We start from the raw sequence: 17967 nt of genomic DNA, 5'->3' as shown, positions 1-17967 counted from the left end.
ATTCACTCCATTATGGGTCCCAATCCAAACTATACTCGCAAGATACAAATAGCTATATCAACATATAAACATTTGCAAAACTCAAATTGAAACACAAATATGCAAAATGAGTGGGCGGTAATAAATGCTAGAAGCATATAGCTCGAAGTTTTTTATTATTACAGTACTAATACCTCTAAAGGTAGTTTTATTCAAACTAAAAGTTACACATACGATATTTTAGTAAGCAAAATAAGAAATATTTTACTGCACATAAAATTCAAATAGTGGACTTGAGAAGAATTTCTTTCGCACTTCTCAATTTGTCAAGAGCATTCTTTATGGTTATCCGTTCACTTGGAGATTCAACAGCGCAAGATAGACCAACCTCAATAATAGAGATCAAACAGTCAACTTGAATACCTGTGTTAACAAAATGATCTTCCTGGCCAACATTGTTCATAGAGGAGAGAAGCTCTCTGTCCAACACTTCTTCTATTTTGTCAGGAAAAGACATTTCCACCCAATTCTTTAAGCTCAATCCTGCTTTGAGGCTGTCATTAATTGGGCTCTTTCCAGTAAGGAGTTCTAGTAAAAGAATTCCATAACTATAGACATCTCCAGCAATAGTAACCTTTTCTCCCAACCCATATTCTACAGCAACATTTTGAAAATTAATTATGTGAGAGAACAAAAATAATTATCACGATAATAGAAGCCAGATTATTTACTCTATCACTGATCATGAAAAATTAGAAAAAATGTGGAAAATGTTAAAACAAAAAAAGAAAAAAAGAAAAAAAGTAAAGAAAAAAAGAAAAGAAAAAAGGAACATGAGAAATTAGTTACCCACAACTTGACTTGATTTACTACATATAGTTACTGGTATACTTGGTTTTTATGAGTTTAAGTTTAGTATTCACAAATAAATTTATATGATTAATTTTTCTTTGGTAACTTGGTGATAATAGTAATTAACCTACTATTACAGGTCAAACTTCATTGATTGTAGAAATTTTCTTTACAATTAGTGTACATAACATCTATCCAGTTTTATTTAAAACCTACTCCATTTTTGGTTGGTTTATTTCTTTCTTACTAGGTCCAGCCTTTATTGGTTCATTTTTTGTCTTGTATGAGTTCTTCTAATGGGGTTTGTCATTAAAATGAGATTTAAGATGCCAATCTACGCAAAGTAGGTGAGCTTAGTAACTCAAAGGCTAGAATTATTCTATAAGAGATAAAGTTATTAATAGTTGAGCGACTTTCTGGTCATTTAAAAAAAACCGAAAGTGACTTTGTTAAGTTATTTTCTTTTCTTGAATAAACATGTAAATAATTAATTAACTCTAAAAATGTATAACCAGACTGGTATATGTGAAATTTTTTATGTAAATATAAACTCATAATAAAAGGAGCACAGACCTGGAGGTATGTAGCCGATGGAACCTTTAAGTGCATGTGAGGAGCTGATGGAAGTTATGGTGTCACCATTTGTTTCCATCATCAATTTGGCAATGCCAAAGTCACCAATTTTTGCTGTCATGTCAGCATCTAAAAGAATGTTGCCAGGCTTCAAATCACAATGCACAACTGGTGTCTCACTTTCATGGTGCAAATAACATATTGCTTGTGCAACATCAATTGCAATGTTAAGTCTTTGGAAAATATCCAAGCCCCCTCCGTTTGAAGATTTCCTTTTCCCAGTGAGCCAATCCTGTAAACTCCCTTTGCTCATGAATTCATAAATCAGTGCCAAAAATTCTCTATTCTGAAAATCAAAACTTGAGCACATGATGATAAGCTTTACAAGATTCCTATGCCTCAGATGCTTCAAAGCTGCACATTCAGTCATGAAGCTCTTCCAAGATCCTCTTATTCCAGTATCAATGACTTTAACTGCAACTGCTATCCCTTCTTTTATGTACCCTCTGTAAACACATCCAAAACTCCCAATACCAATTCGATTTTCTTCGTTGAAATTTGATGTTTCTTGACGAAGCTCACCATACGAAATCATTTGATGCTCCCAGCTAAAGGGTTTAGCGGAGAAGTTCAGTACTTTTGCTTTTTTCTTCTTGATGTATAGGAAGACTAAGCCAACTACTAGAAGCACAGCCAAGATTGTCGTCACCGCTACAATGATAAAGATGAAGAACAATCTTCTTCTATGAGAAGTGCTGGTATGCTTACATGCTACGTACTGCAAGCAAAGCTCTTTATTGCCTTCCAAGTGAACTCTTGAGGAATTTGCAAAGACCCCATTCATCGGAACTTCTCCGTCCAAGTTATTGAAAGAGAGATTCAGGAGCTGTAATGCTTGCAATTTCTGCAGATCAAATGGAATTGAACCAGATAGCTGGTTTGAGGAGAGGTCAAGAGTTTCTAAACCTTTCACTAACCCTAGAGTGCTTGGTATTTGGCCTGAAAACATGTTGTGGGAAAGTAACAGTTGCTCTAAGCTCTTACAATTATGAATTGAGTTTGGGATTTGACTAGACAGACGATTGTAAGAGAGATTGATTGTGACCACACTTTCTAGAGAATCAACTTCTTCAGGCAAAGGACCAGACAAAAGGTTATGAGAAAGGTTAAGAAAAGCACTTAAGCTGGGCAGATTAAGGAGTTGCTTTGGTATGCTTCCGTTGAGCTTATTCTTTGACATATCCATGGAAAGCAAATTTTGGAAGTTGTTGAAATTAGCTGGTATACTTCCTATAAGCTCATTTTCTGACAGATCGATCTTATTTAGTGCTCTGAGATTACCCAAAGAGTATGGGATACTACCAGACAACTTATTTCCAGCCAATGCCAACAACTGTAGTTCCTTCAACTGGCTTATTTCTGGTGGTATTTCACCAGAAACTGAAGTGTAACTTATGTTAAGCAAGGTTAAGCCACTTAGTTGACCAATGGAAGAGGGAATGCTGCCATAAATAGGATTTCCAGCCATGTACAACTTTGAGAGAGCCTTGGAAAGGTTGCCAATAGTCTCAGGAATAACACCCTCTAGAAGATTGTAATCAATAGCCAGAAAAATTAATTTGATGCTATTCGTCAAGGATTGGAGAAAATTGAGGCCATCATCACCTGAACTTACAATTCTGTTGAACCCAATGTTATACATCAGCAGTTCCGGTAGGTTTCCCAGTCCTGGTGGCACATGTCCATGTAAATGGTTATGTGCCATGCGAATGACCTGAATTTTTGTGAGGTTATGCAATGATCCTGGAATTGTACCAGTGAACTTGTTAAAACAAAAATGGAAGGCGTGAAGATTTGGGAGTGTTAATCCTACATCGCTAGGCAAGTCACCCCACAGATTGTTGGAAGCTAATGCTAAGGACACTAGCGAGGACATGTTGTAGATAGGCGGAGGGACTAAACCAGCGAGATTGTTGATAGTAAGGTCAAGTTCTTTCAGTTTTCTAAGTTTATCCAAGTCACTCGGAATAGGACCACCTAAGATGTTGGTGCCAAGGTTTAAAATGATGAGGGAAGAAATGTTGGATATGGAGGATGGGATGATGCCTGAAATATGGTTTCCTGCCAAGTTCAAACCTTGGAGTCATTGGAGCTGGCTAATCTCCGGAGGAATTGTATACGGTAAAAACCGGATATGAGTCAATCCGGAGAAACTATGGGTCGGAGGAAGAAAAGGACCGGGAGTTCGCACGAGGGGCATCACACCTTTCCGGATAAGCGCTTTAATCGAAGCTGAACAGAGGCGCCATTTGGCCCGGTCTCTATGCCACCGATGGTTCAGGGACCCTTTCCGAGGGTTCATCTCCGTTGATCCGGACAGCCGTTTGCCCGTGTATCCGTTGGTCCGTTATGACCGTTGCTGAAGCGCATCAGTGGTGTCACATCATGGTCGGCTACCAACTATGCGTGTGTCAGACGGCGCCGTCAGTCTAATCCCACCAAATCCGTGCAGGGGCTGTCCTTTTTATTGCTATTTTATTAATTCATATTGTATGAGGCCCATGGGCTCACTGCTATAAATAGGGTATATCCTCCTCCCTCAAGGAGGTTGGCTGATCTTTTTACTTTCAAGAACATTTGTAACACAAAATACATATATACAAATCTCGCTCTCCAAATACAGATTCGGTCCATTGCAAATCTTGTCATTTACGTTATATTTCTTCAATCGACTCGTTACATGTGCATATATCCGGTATTTGCACCTGTCATTCGTCTATAAGCAAGCATTCATATTACCCCTTTGTGATTCATATTGAGACTCAAGCACATATCCTATACCCACATATAAATTCAATTGGTTACCAAATTCGGGGTAAACAGTTTGGCGCCCACCGTGGGGCTAGGATAATAGTTCTCAGTCTTGATTTTTATCGTATCCATCTAAATCGTAACGCTTCCACCCCCCGTTCGTCTCGTCAGAAACGGACCGATGGCTGACGTCGGACAATCTGGTCACGTTAATAACACCGAAATTATGGCAGAAAATGAGGGAAGCGAACCACGGGGACTACCAAATCCTGCTAACCCGAACCGCATTGACTCGAGGGAGGGCCTCAATCGACAAAACACCGTGGATCAAGAGAATGCCGCCCTACCGGCCACTGATCCTCTAAGAACTCATAACTCCGTTACATTGTCTCGGACCCAAAGCCAGAGAGAACCGGAGGCACCGAATGATGGCATTAATTTGCGTTTGATTTTTGAGATGTTGCAGGAACAAAGAACAGCAATTGCCGAGCAAGGAATGGCGATTGCCCGGTTGCAGAGTGGACAAGGGGAAGCTGGGCCGGAAAAGGCTAAGGGTACAGTGGAAATCGGAAGGGACGAGCCACGGACGGTCGAGAGTAATGATTCTGGAGCCGGTTCCTCCACTGAGGTTCTAAAGATGCTCGAAACTTTGGCGAAGCGAGTGGATTCCACTGAAAAGAGGGTCGAGACGTACAACTCTCGGGTGGATCAAATATCGGGGGCTCCACCTTTGCTAAAAGGGCCAAACTCAAAAAGGTATATTCAAAGACCTTTTCCTCCGAGTGCGGCCCCCAAGTTGATCCCGAAGAGATTTAAGATGCCGGATATTCAGAAATACGACGGCACCACGGACCCGCATGAGCACGTGACTTCATACACCTGTGCTATAAAGGGCAATGATATGGAAGAACATGAGATAGAGTCGGTATTGTTGAAAAATTTTGGAGAGACTCTACCGAAGGGGGCATTGACGTGGTACGACCATCTACCCGAGCATTCGATCACTTCTTTTGAAATGTTCGCCGACGTCTTCGTAAAAGCCCATGCCGGTGCCATAAAGGTGCAGGCCCGTAAGGCTGATATTTTCCGGATAACCCAAAGGGACGACGAGCTATTGCGGGAGTTCGTCACCCGGTTCCAGAGAGAACGGATGGAACTCCCCCCGGTGCCAGAAGAGTGGGCCGCGCAGGCTTTCACAAAGGGACTCAACATGCTAAGTTCGGTGGCTTCGGCCAAATTGAAAGAAAGTTTGCTAGAATACGAGGCCGTAACATGGGCCGACGTCCACAATCGGTATGAATCGAAGATTCGGGTGGAGGACGATCAATTCGAGCTCCCACCGGTAAGGATCAAAGTAAATAGAGGTTTCGAGGCACCAAGGAAGGGATACGAAACGAAGTCCGAATCATCAAAAGAGAGGTTTCGGCCATATCCCCATTCGGAGAGACAAAATTTCAGGTCGGAAAAATTAATCGAGAGTCCGAGCCATTTCTCTGGACGGGGCAGCAAGCGGGTTGAACGCCCGTCGAATAGTCGGGGACTCTCGTTTAGGAGCGATGCCGGAAGTTCCGCCAGTAATAAAGTTCCGCCAAAAATTTCGGAGTACAACTTCAACGTTAGTACTTCGGGGCTTGTCTCGGCTATTGGACGTGTCCCCGATGTAAGATGGCCTAAACCATTGAGGTCGGACCCGGGTCAGCGGGATTCGAGCGTAGTGTGTGCATATCACGGAACCCACGGTCATAGAACCGAAGATTGCTGCCAATTGATAGAGGAGGTAGCCCGGTTATTGAGAAATGGTCACCTCCGAGATCTGCTGAACGAGCGGGCCAAAAATCATTATAAGGAAAGAGAATCTTATCAAAAGCCCGAACCTGTCGAACCCCAACATACGATCAACATGATAGTGGGGGGCATTGACACCCCTCGAGGGCCGGTAATAAAGCGGACGAAGATTCCTATTGTTCGTGAAAAGCGCACTCGAGATCATTCGACCGAGGGATCTATTTTCTTTAATGACGAAGACGTGGAGGGCATCATCCAACCGTACAATGATGCATTGGTAATTTCTGTACTTGTCTTTAAAACTAAGGTCAAACGTATTTTGGTTGACCCAGGTAGCTCGGCCAACATCATCCGATGGAGAGTGGTTGAACAGCTGGTACTGCTCGGTCAGATCGTACCAGTGGCCCGAGTATTAAGCGGGTTCAATATGGCAAGTGAAACCACGAAGGGGGAGATCTCACTGCCCGTAAATGTGGGTGGCGCCCTTCAGCAAACGATGTTCTACGTGATCGAGGGGGACATGAAATATAATGCACTACTGGGCAGACCTTGGATACATAGCATGAGGGCAGTGCCTTCGACACTACATCAGCTATTGAAGTTCCCCACGCCGGAGAGGGTGAAAACCATCCGAGGCGAGCAGCCCGCAGCAAGGGGAATGTTCGCAGTTGAGGAAGTGGCACCTCGGCCCAAGGAGCCGGAAGAGAAAGATGCAATCGGAGGAAAAATTCCCAAATAGCAATCAAAGTGCGCCGGGTTGAACCCGGTACATGAAGAGGAAGATTACGAGGTACCCAGATCGTTCGTCATGCCAGATGACTCGGATGCGACCAAGTCAGCTGTGGAGGAACTGGAGCAGGTCATCCTGTTCGAATATCTTCTGGACAGAAAGGTATACCTGGGCACGGGGCTCACCCCGGAGCTCAGGCGCCAATTAATTGAGTTTCTCCGTACTAACGCCGATTGCTTTGCATGGTCGCATATAGATATGACAGGTATATCACCAGAAACAGCAACTCACAAGCTCAGCTTGGACGGGAAGTTTACCCCGGTGAAGCAAAAACGAAGGCCCATGGCGGAGGCTAAACACGCATTCGTGAAGGACGAGGTAACAAAACTTTTGAAAATAGGCTCCATCCGGGAAGTGAAATACCCGGAGTGGCTGGCTAACGTTGTGGTAGTGCCCAAAAAAGGTAACAAATTTCGAATGTGTGTTTATTTCAAAGATTTAAACAAGGCATGCCCGAGGACTCGTTTCCTTTTGCCTCACATCGATAGAATGATCGATGCAACGGCCGGACATGAGATGTTGAGTTTTCTCGACGCTTACTCCGGGTATAACCAGATCCGGATGCACTCGGAGGATCAAGAAAAAACATCCTTCATCACCCGATACGGGACCTACTGTTATAATGTCATGCCTTTCGGATTAAAAAATGCCGGTGCAACTTACCAACGCCTAGTTAATGGAATGTTCGAAGAACAAATAAGGAAAACAATGGAAGTTTATGTTGACGATATGGTTGTTAAGTCCCTGGAAACAGAGGACCATTTAAAGCATTTGCAGGAAACCTTTGATGTGCTTCGCAAGTACAACATGAAGCTCAACCCGGAGAAGTGTGCCTTCGTAGTAAGATCCGGCAGATTCCTGGGTTTCATGGTGTCAAACCGAGGGATCGAAATCAACCCGAACAAGATCAAGGCCATCGAGGATATCGAGGTGGTGAACAACATAAAAGGGGTTCAGAAACTCACCGGGAGAATCGCTGAACTAAGTCGCTTCATATCAAGATCCTCGGACAGGAGTCACCGGTTCTTCTATTTGCTCAGGAAGAAGAACGATTTTGTTTGGACACCAGAGTGCCAAGAAGCTCTATAGGATTTGAAGAAATACTTGTCTAGCCCCCCGCTACTGCACACACCGAAGGCGGGCGAAACACTATTCCTGTACCTGGCTGTCTCCAAAGTGGCGGTAAGCGGCGTTTTGGTCCGAGAGGAATCAAGTACACAATTCCCTATCTATTATGTAAGTAGAACATTGGGGGACGCGGAGACCCGTTACCCCCATTTGGAAAAGTTGGCGTTAGCGCTGGTGAGTGCCTCCAGAAAACTTAAACCTTATTTTCAAAGCCATCCCATATGTGTAGTAACTACTTATCCTTTGAAAAACATCATGCAGAAACCCGAGTTGTCGGGTAGGCTAACAAAGTGGGCTGTAGAGATTAGCGGTTACGACCTCGAATACAGACCTCGAGCTGCCACCAAATCCCAAATCTTGGCCGATTTTGTGGCAGATTTTGCCCCAGCTATGGTCAACGAGGTCGAAAAAGAATTCCTACTGACCTCGGGGAAGGCCACAGGCATTTGGTCTCTGTATCCGGACGGGGCCTCGAACCTTAATGGTTCCGGGCTTGGTATTGTCGTTAGGGCTCCGGCCGGGGATGTCATTCGACAGTCCGTCAAAACTACCAAATTGACTAACAATGAAGCCGAGTATGAGGCTATGATTGCAGGTTTGGAATTGGCTCGAAACATGGGGGCAGAAACTATCGAGGGAAAGTGCGACTCGCTTTTGGTCGCAAACCAGGTGAATGGCACGTTCGAAGTCAAGGACGAACGGATGCAGAGGTACCTCGAAAAAACCCAAGTGGTGCTCCACCAATTTAAAAAATGGACCATGCAGCACATACCTAGAGAACAGAACAGCGAGGCCGATGCATTAACAAATTTGGGGTCCGCGGTCGAAGGGGACGAAGTCAACCCCGGGTCAACGGTGCTACTATAAAAAACGGCCATAGAAAGCGGACACGCCGAAATATACTCAACAGGTTTGACTTGGGATTGGCGCAACAAATACATTGACTACTTGCGCGATGATAAGCTCCCAAGTGACCCGAAAGAGTCGTGTTCGTTACGAACCAAGGCTGCCCGTTTTTGCTTAGTGGACGGCCAATTATACCGACGCTCCTTCCACGGACCCTTGGCTAAATGCTTAGGCCCCGGGGAAACGGAGTATGTGATGAGGGAAGTACATGGAGGAACCTGTGGCAATCACTCTGGCGCAGAAGCTCTTGTCCGAAAGCTTATCAGGGCCGGATATTACTGGAATCAGATGGACGGAGACACAAGAAACTTTGTCCGAAAATGTGATGGGTGTCAGAGACATGCCCCAATGGTGCACCAGCCCGGGGAGTTGCTGCATTCGGTGGTCTCACCATGGCCGTTCATGAAGTGGGGAATGGACATCATGGGTCCGTTACCCTAGGCACCAGGTAAGGCACGTTTTATCTTATTCATGACTGACTATTTTTCTAAGTGGGTTGAAGCACAGGCCTTTGAAAAAATCAGAGAAAAGGAGGTTATCGACTTCATATGGGATCACATTGTCTGCCGTTTTGGCATTCTCGCCGAGATAACTTGTGATAATGGTCCTCAATTCGTGGGTAGCAAGGTCAACAGTTTTCTCGAGGGATTGAAGATCAAGAAAATTGTGTCGACCCCATATCACCCATGTGCAAACGGACAAGCAGAATCCACAAACAAAACAATAATCCAAAACCTAAGGAAAAGGCTAGAAGCACCATTGGAGGGAAGTATTACCGGAAGTACTATGGGCTTACCGAACCACGACCAAGTCTAGCACGGGCGAGACCCCTTTCTCATTGGTATACAGGGCCGAAGCCCTTATCCCCATTGAAGTTGGCGAACCGACCCTCCGGTTCAGGTATGCTACCGAGGAATTAAACGGGGAGGCCATGGCCGTAAGACTCGACCTCACAGATGAGATGCGTGAAAACGTATTGGTCCGAATTGCGGCCCAAAAACAGAGGATGGAAAGATACTACAATCGGAGAGCCAACTTTCGGCATTTTCGAGTTGGGGACTTGGTGCTTCGAAAATTCACCTTACATATAAAGAACCCCAACGAGGGAAAGCTAGGACCGAACTGGGAAGGACCGTATAAGGTAACCGGTGTGACGGGCAAAGGATCATACCAGCTGGAGTCCATGGATGGGCAATGCCTGCGCAACAACTGGAACATAGCCCATCTAAAAAGATACTACTACTAAGGTATGATCTTCCCATACACTTTTTGTTAACCGTACTTTTCTTTTGCAGGAAATCAAGGATAGCATAAAATTAGAATTTAGGACTGAAAGCACGTGTTGCACTCTTTTCCTTAGTGCGGTTTTGTCCCAAAATGGGTTTTCCGACGAGGTTTTTAATGAGGCAACAAGTACAACGTGCTACGCAACAAAGATAAAGGGCCAGCACTCGGACACCCGAGGTCACACATTCCGAGTGGGGGCTTGATAACACTCACCCGAACTCGAAGCTCAGATCAGTGTTAGGGGGCACAGTACCCACATCGAAGCATGCCACGATAAAGAGAAACAAAGAAGCTCAGCATTTTCCACGGCAAAAACAAAGGCTGGCCATCGGCCATCGCCTTCGATGTAAGGACCAAACGATCATAATGAATCGTGTCCCATTTAGTGTTTACTACGGCAAAGATACAAGAAAAGCTCAGCATTTGCCACGGCAAAAACAAAGGCTGGCCACCGGCCATCGCCTTCGATGTAAGGACCAAACGATCATAATGAATCGTGTCCCATTTAGTGTTTGCTACGGCAAAGATACAAGAAATGAAAATTCTCATATGTACAAACACTTGCAATACAGAAACCATTGCAATGGTCGTATTTTGGCATTATTCAATTTATACGCCCTACACCGGGCACTATGGTCGAAATCCGACAAGGCCAACGAGGTCATTGCGAACCGGCACGGAAAATGCCGATCCTAAAGAAGCGCCTATCATGGGCACGGAAAGATTCGAAGTCACAAAACATTTGGTAAGTCCTACGGGCAGAATTAATCAATGACTACGGATCATCTTGTCCGAAAAACGAACCAATAATTCAAGGCAAAATAAAAAAAAGCACTCAAATGAAGAAACAAGAAGAGTGCAACTTTCATATATACAAAAGATACTTTTACAAACAACACTTTTACATCAAAGTCAAAAGGCCTACAAAGGCAAAAAGCAAAAGCCAAGTAAAAATCCTATGCTAGATGACTGGAGGCAGAATGATCGAACTCGGTTCGTTCGGAATCATCTGAGTCGGACCTGAGGGCATGGTTTGCCTCCTCCTCCATCTCTTTGGCCTGGTTTATCAGGGCCAGAAGATCGGAGAATCCGTTCTCGGCTTCTTCGAGGGTGAGCCGCCGAGACTTCCACTTCTCATACTCGGCGACAATGGCAGTATGAGCCTCGGCCGCCTCCACGCCTTTCCAGGCTTCTTCCAAATCAGCCTCGACTTTAGCCAACTTAGCCTCCATCTGGGCCCGGTTTGCCACAACAATATTCCGCATGTTAGCAGCAGCTTCTAGCTCGGCCTTAAGAACATCGTTGGCGCTCACCGCCTCCTCCAGCTCGGCTTTTAAGCCCTCACATATCCGAGACCGCTCCACGGCTTTCTGTTCGAAAACTCTCATGCGTTCTTTGTACAGAGCGGTGTTGGATTCCAGTAGCCGGTTCCTCTCGGCTAGGCCCGTTGCATCGGCCTTCACCAAATCCAGTTCCCCCCGGAGTTGGGATACGGTGGTCTCCAGCTCGTCCAGCCTCGACGAAAATTGGGCTTTGTCTCGGCTAAGGCCAATCTTCTCAGCCTCGAGGCTTCGATTATGATCGGTCATGGCGGCCAATTCACTCTTCAAGCGACGATTTTCATCCTTGGCTGCATCGAACTCGGGACGAAGGTTGGTAAGGACAGCCGCCCGACCCAACTCTTTCTCTTTCTCTCAGAGAAGATGCTTATATTTCTCCGTTTCTCGGCCTTGGGCATCTAGTTGGCCTCGAAGATCGTCCATCTCGTGTTGGGCACGGATGAAGGCCTCGTTGACCAGTACCACACTCTGTAAGAAAAACAAACATGAAGAATCAAACAAAGTGAGCATAAAGTCTACCGATATACAAGGGTGGCTGAGGGTCTTACCCGGTTGCCCGCGTGCATGCCTTCGTTCATAAGGCACTGCCAGGTGACCTCGGTCATTTTACGCTTGTCCGAGTCGGAGACAAGAGGCCGCAAATAGCTTGCTACTCCCACCGGGCGCGATAGAAAGCCGCAATCCTCGGGGACGGTGATTACGGTCGATCTGGTTCTTCTTGGTTCTACGCTCGGGGCTGGGAAGATGGTCACCAGGTTATCTCTAGAACCAGATTCTGACTGTCGGGTAGCCAACCTCGTGACCCGAGGAATTAGAAGATGGCCGAAACCCGCAGCTTCACCGGTAGCAGGAGGAGTGGTTGAAAACATATCTTCAAAATCTTCAACCCTCGGAGCCGGGGTAGATGAACTTGGCGTGGACTCAATGTTTCTGGCAAAGACCGGGGGCTCCGCAGTAGAAACAGGTTCATGGTCGGGAGACGGATGAGCGTGAATGGGGGCTTCGGTCCCCGGAACTGGGACAGTCCTTTGATCAGCTGCAGTGACAGCCGTTTCCCCCGGTCCCTTTCTCCCCTGCAGGGGAGTATCTTCCGAAGAAGTTTCACATGAAATGTCGACAAAGTCAACCGACCGAAGAGGAGCCGGGGAAAGGATTTCTTCCGCACCTGAAGGAAGAACGGGAATCAAAAGACCTTTGTTGATAGAAGGCAAAGGCGGAACGGAGGCAGTCTCTTTGGGTACTGGAGCCGTTGACGGAGCCAGGTCGACCCTCCGAACTATGATGTCGGGCTCCGCTTCTTCTCCCGGGGGCCGGGAAACACTTCTTGCCTTCTTCCGTTTGGACGGTTGCCCCTTTTCGGAGGGCCGTTTCCTTTTGGCAGCTTCGGCAAGAACACGGGAGGAACCCGCCGTGTCAAACGCGGATGCCGGTGCAGGGGAAGCGACCCCGACTCCGATCTGGATGCCACCGAGCCCTTCGGCAAACCTGAACGACAAAGACATAGACAGGATTGAGAAAACTGATGACCACGAATGGCTAAAGATGCAGCTAAAACGAAGGAAAGTCAAGCGTTATCATGATTTTGAGCGATCCATCGACCGCGTGACAAATGGGCCCATGTTCGGTCCTCATAGGGAAGCTGGCTGAGGAGTGTCGTGACCCATTCACTCAGATTGCGAATAACCGGGGCAACAAATCCGTTTGCTGCAAAAAATAAGGAAAGGGCAATGAGAAAACAATACCAAAAGCAGCTGAACAAGTAAGAACGATAGCTCAAAGGATCGAACTTACGCTTGTCGTTCCATTTCTCCGGAAAAGGTAGATGGGCGGCCGGGATTATGTCCTCGGTTTTTACCCAGACGTAGCGTTCCAGCCATCCCCTGTCCCGGTCTTCGGCCATCTTCGAGAAGAACGGGTTCCGGCTGCGCTTGGTTAGTTTTATGACACCGCCCCGGAATATTCTCGGAGAATACAGGCATATTAGGTGGCCCAGTGAGAATTCCTTCTCAGCTCTGTTGGCCAGCAGCCGGAGGCAAGCAGCGACCCTCCAAACGATTGGGCCGATCTGTGCCAAAGTCATGCCATAGGTCCGGCACATATCCAGTATGACCGGATCAATCGGGGGGTCGAGTTTGAGGGTAAAGGGATAAGTGTACACGTACAAGAACCCTTCCCGGTAGTCGGTAATGGATTCGTCCGGCCCGGGTGCAAAAACCCTTACCGGGCGTGTGTTCCACCCACAGTCTGCCCGGACCATGTCAAGCTTATCCTCGGTTATGGAGGAAGGATATCGCCTCACGTCGTATCCCCGGTCAGAGACGGCAGAGGGCTTTTCCGCCTCAAGGTCTTTATTGAAGTTAAATTTGGCCGGTATAATATCCGAGGTCGTAGTCTCGAGGTTACTCTTTTGTTTAGCCGGAGACACAGCCTCGGCCCCCGGGGATGAAACCGAGGGAATTTCGGGAGAAGTGGTTTCGGACATGTTGAAGGAATGAAGGGAAGAGGATTTCGGAAAATAATGCAAAGGAAACGAAGGAAATGGTGATTTGAAGAGCAACTGGAACAGAAAGCAGTTGGCGAGAATGGTGACGAAATTAATCCCCCTTTCACGTAAAAATAAGCGAATATTTGGCAACAGATTCGCTGTAGAAAGGATGAAGATAGAACGCAGAGGAGAGAAGAAATGAAAGAGCAGATTGTAAAAATGAAAAAATGAGGAAATGAGGGGCTTTATATAGGCATAAGGAGGGGAACGGTTATCAAGGATGGCCAATCGGAGATCGCCACGTGTCCCATCATTAATGCGAAGCGACCCGAAATGACGTGAAAAAGGCGGTTGACAGGGGCGGACCATCCGGAGAAGGACACGTGGCCGGCAAAGGGGAAGACGTGAGGCAACTATTCCCGCCAAAATAAGGAGATAAGGATAGGCCATCCGGGCGGTCGGTTGTATGATTCATTCACTTCCCGTTACTCCGATGGATCGTTGGCCCGGGAAGTGTGGGGGCTATCTGTATACGGTAAAAACCGGATATGAGTCAATCCGGAGAAACTATGGGTCGGAGGAAGAAAAGGACCGGGAGTTCGCACGAGGGACATCACACCTTTCCGGATAAGCGCTCTAATCGAAGCTGAACAGAGGCGCCATTTGGCCCGGTCTCTATGCCACCGATGGTTCAGGGACTCTTTCCGAGGGTTCATCTCCGTTGATGCGGACAACCGTTTGCCCGTGTATCCGTTGGTCCGTTATGACCGTTGCTGAAGCGCATCAGTGGTGTCACATCATGGTCGGCTACCAACTATGCGTGTGTCAGACGGCGCCGTCAGTCTAATCCCACCAAATCCGTGCAGGGGCTGTCCTTTTTATTGCTATTTTATTAATTCATATTGTATGAGGCCCATGGGCTCACTGCTATAAATAGGGTATATCCTCCTCCCTCAAGGGGGTTGGCTGATCTTTTTACTTTCAAGAACATTTGTAACACAAAATACATATATACAAATCTCGCTCTCCAAATACAGATTCGGTCCATTGCAAATCTTGTCATTTACGTTATATTTCTTCAATCGACTTGTTACATGTGCATATATCCGGTATTTGCACCTGTCATTCGTCTATAAGCAAGCATTCATATTACCCCTTTGTGATTCATATTGAGACTCAAGCACATATCCTATACCCACATATAAATTCAATTGGTTACCAAATTCGGGGTAAACAGGAATTGTTCCTGAAATCTCATTTTGCATCAAATCAAGGTTCATGAGATTCTTGCACGGGCTTATGTTAGGTGGTATGATCCCTTGAATGCTATTGAAGGTCGCGTTCAGAACTCTAAGATGAATGAGATTGCTGAGTTGGTGAGGAAGTGTTCCTGTCAGTCGATTATTCTGCAGTTGAATTGATGCAAGTAAAGAGAGGTTGCCAATATGAGGGCTTATGGTACCTTCAAGTCCAAGGCCTGAAAGATCAAGCCCAGTGACGCGTTCCGGATTTTCGTTGCAGACAGCCCCTGTCCAATTACAAGGGGACGAGTCCACGTCCCAACTTGACAGAGGATGAGAAGATTCCATATTTATCTGAGACTTCAATGAAATCAGGGCCTCTTTATCAGTAACAAGACTTAAAGGGATTGCCTCAGCAGTGAAGTATTTGCCTTGGCAGGCAGAAAAAACTATTATTAAGCTGGCCAAGTAAGAATAGAAAAGGTTTTTGAAATCCATGTCTTCAATTTGTTGAAAGAAATTATGAAGTGGAGTTGTACACGTGACATGAGAAGTTGTGTACGAACTCTAGACATTTATAAGCAATATATTCCTTGAGAAGGGACCAAGATAAAAAAAAAATTCTCTCCTTTCACATCTATTTGTTGGAAAATAATCTCCATTTGCACTCATAGACATAACAGAATACACCACCTGTCCACCTTTATGGATGGATGGAAGGGATGAAAGAAGAAAGACTATTCAATGCTAGTCTATTTTTGAAATTTCCACTGGACTCGGTCAGCCGTAGAAATATGAATATAAACTCATTTCAATGAACTAGTTAAATAACCCTCTACAAATTATAACGGATCATGTCTGTGTTATGTCAGAATCGTCCATGTACAAGAGGATCACATGAGGTTCATTTATCTCTATTCATTTTTGTAAAGACCCCACACCCCAAAAAAAAAATGAAATACGAATATTCGAATTGCCAAACTGTACATTGGCCAACTAATAAATAATACACAAATTCAACATATAATTGATTAATTATTGTCTCTTCCACTCTTTATTTCTCTATATATACCCCTTCTGAATTGCAGTTGTATGATAATTTTTTAAATGGAGAAAACTATCTGAAGTTTACTTTTGTTCTTTCCTTTTTTCGGTCAGAAAATTCATTGATAGTATTGAGGTCGTCCAAAATTATATGTTACTCTCTAACATTGTATAAATGAAAATTAAATAAATGAGGTGTAAAGTGGAACAAACAATTAGAAGCCAAAAGACACAAGATCTAGAGCCTGTTTGGATGGGCTTATGCCTATAAGTTATTTGCAGCTTATAAGCTAAAAAATATAAGTTGGGTAGTCTAATTTTTTTTTTTTTTTTTTGGCTTATAGGCTGTTTTCAGCTTATAAGTTGTTTTAGATAAGCTAAGTCAAATGGGCTCAATTATTTTTTTGAGCTTATTTTAAGCACAAAATGACTTTAAGCTAGTCAGCCAAACACTCAAAAAAGCTGAAAGCAGCTTATAAGCAACTTATAAGTCAATCCAAACGGGCTCCTAATTATCAGTAAGGAGAACTTGTGGACATTCGGACATAAGAATTGTGAAATTTAGAAAAAAGTAGTATTTGTTTTCAAGTTGAAAATGGTATTTGGAAAATGGAGTTATTTTGGACATGAATACAAATTAGAGTTGTTTTTGGATTTTTGTGAGTGGTTTGGAGTGAAGTGAAGACAACTTTTTGGGGTTTTTTGAATTCTGAGACTCAAGTTGAATTTCGAAAAACGACAATAATTGTATGTCCAAATAGTTTTTCAAAATAATATTTCGAAAAAAAAGTGTAAACTATCCATGATCAAACGGACCCTTAGTGTAGAGTTGGGGTTTAAATTATGACCACCAACTAAAGGCACATGAGTTGGCTATAAATTATAAATATAATGTTAGTTTAGTACTGTTGTATCCCGTATTTTTGAACGTCAGATTATTTGCTGAGATGGGACCCACACATCGAGATTTTTTTGGGACATCTGAAAATTCATATGAATCACATATGAGAAGTTAAACACAACTCAAGAAGGACCCTTGGGCCAAATCAAAGTGGAAGTCCTCCAAACGAATATTTTAAGAAAACGTTTTCGGGTGATCTGACTTCAAGGGGCAAAAACGGTATTATAAGTTTGGAATTTGGAAAAGTATCAAGATATAGAAGTTGTAGATAATTGAATTAGCTTTCCAACCATAGGTCGTGGGTGCCCAGGTGACGTCGGTACAAGGAGATATGAACGTTTTAAGGTCGAAAGGTCAGTGGGCTAGGCCCAACTCGGGACCAAACCGAGTTGGCCCAAAAAAATCAAAAAAATAATAAGGCCCAAATTTGTGAGGCCCAACCGGCCATGGTTATGGCCCAAGCCCATATTACATAAAATTTGGTCAATAAATAAGATGACTAAGTCATCTTTATCACACAACCTCTAGAATATTCAAGAAGTTGAAGAACAAGAAAGAGAAGGAGAAAAGTTGAAGGCCATTTCGGCCAAGATCAAATTTCCAAGGAAAAATTGATAAAAATTATTCAAAAATCATTTTCTACCAAGTAAAGGGTGATTAACAAGGTGGAGTTGTTGTTGGAGCAAGAAAAATTCAAAATCATACAAATTGTCAAGTTGTAGTCAAGTGAGAAGTTGAAGAAGAAAGGTGAGTTTTGATCTTGTTTTATGTGTTATATATGGTTTATATGTGTTGTAGTATGCTAAAATGGATGAAGTTCATGAAGGAGAGAAATATAGTACATG

At 44.5% G+C, this 17967-nt stretch overlaps 1 pseudogene; it reads right to left on the bottom strand.

Moving 5' to 3' along the window:
• Positions 1–259: 259 nt before the first annotated feature.
• LOC132637452 (putative receptor-like protein kinase At3g47110) lies at positions 260–15790 on the bottom strand (annotated as a pseudogene).
• Between the last annotated feature and the right edge of the window lie 2177 nt (positions 15791–17967).

The sequence above is a fragment of the Lycium barbarum genome, chromosome 4 (assembly GCF_019175385.1).
Source record: "Lycium barbarum isolate Lr01 chromosome 4, ASM1917538v2, whole genome shotgun sequence".
Lineage (NCBI taxonomy): Eukaryota > Viridiplantae > Streptophyta > Magnoliopsida > Solanales > Solanaceae > Lycium > Lycium barbarum.
This window is presented reverse-complemented; position numbering and strand designations above follow the sequence as displayed.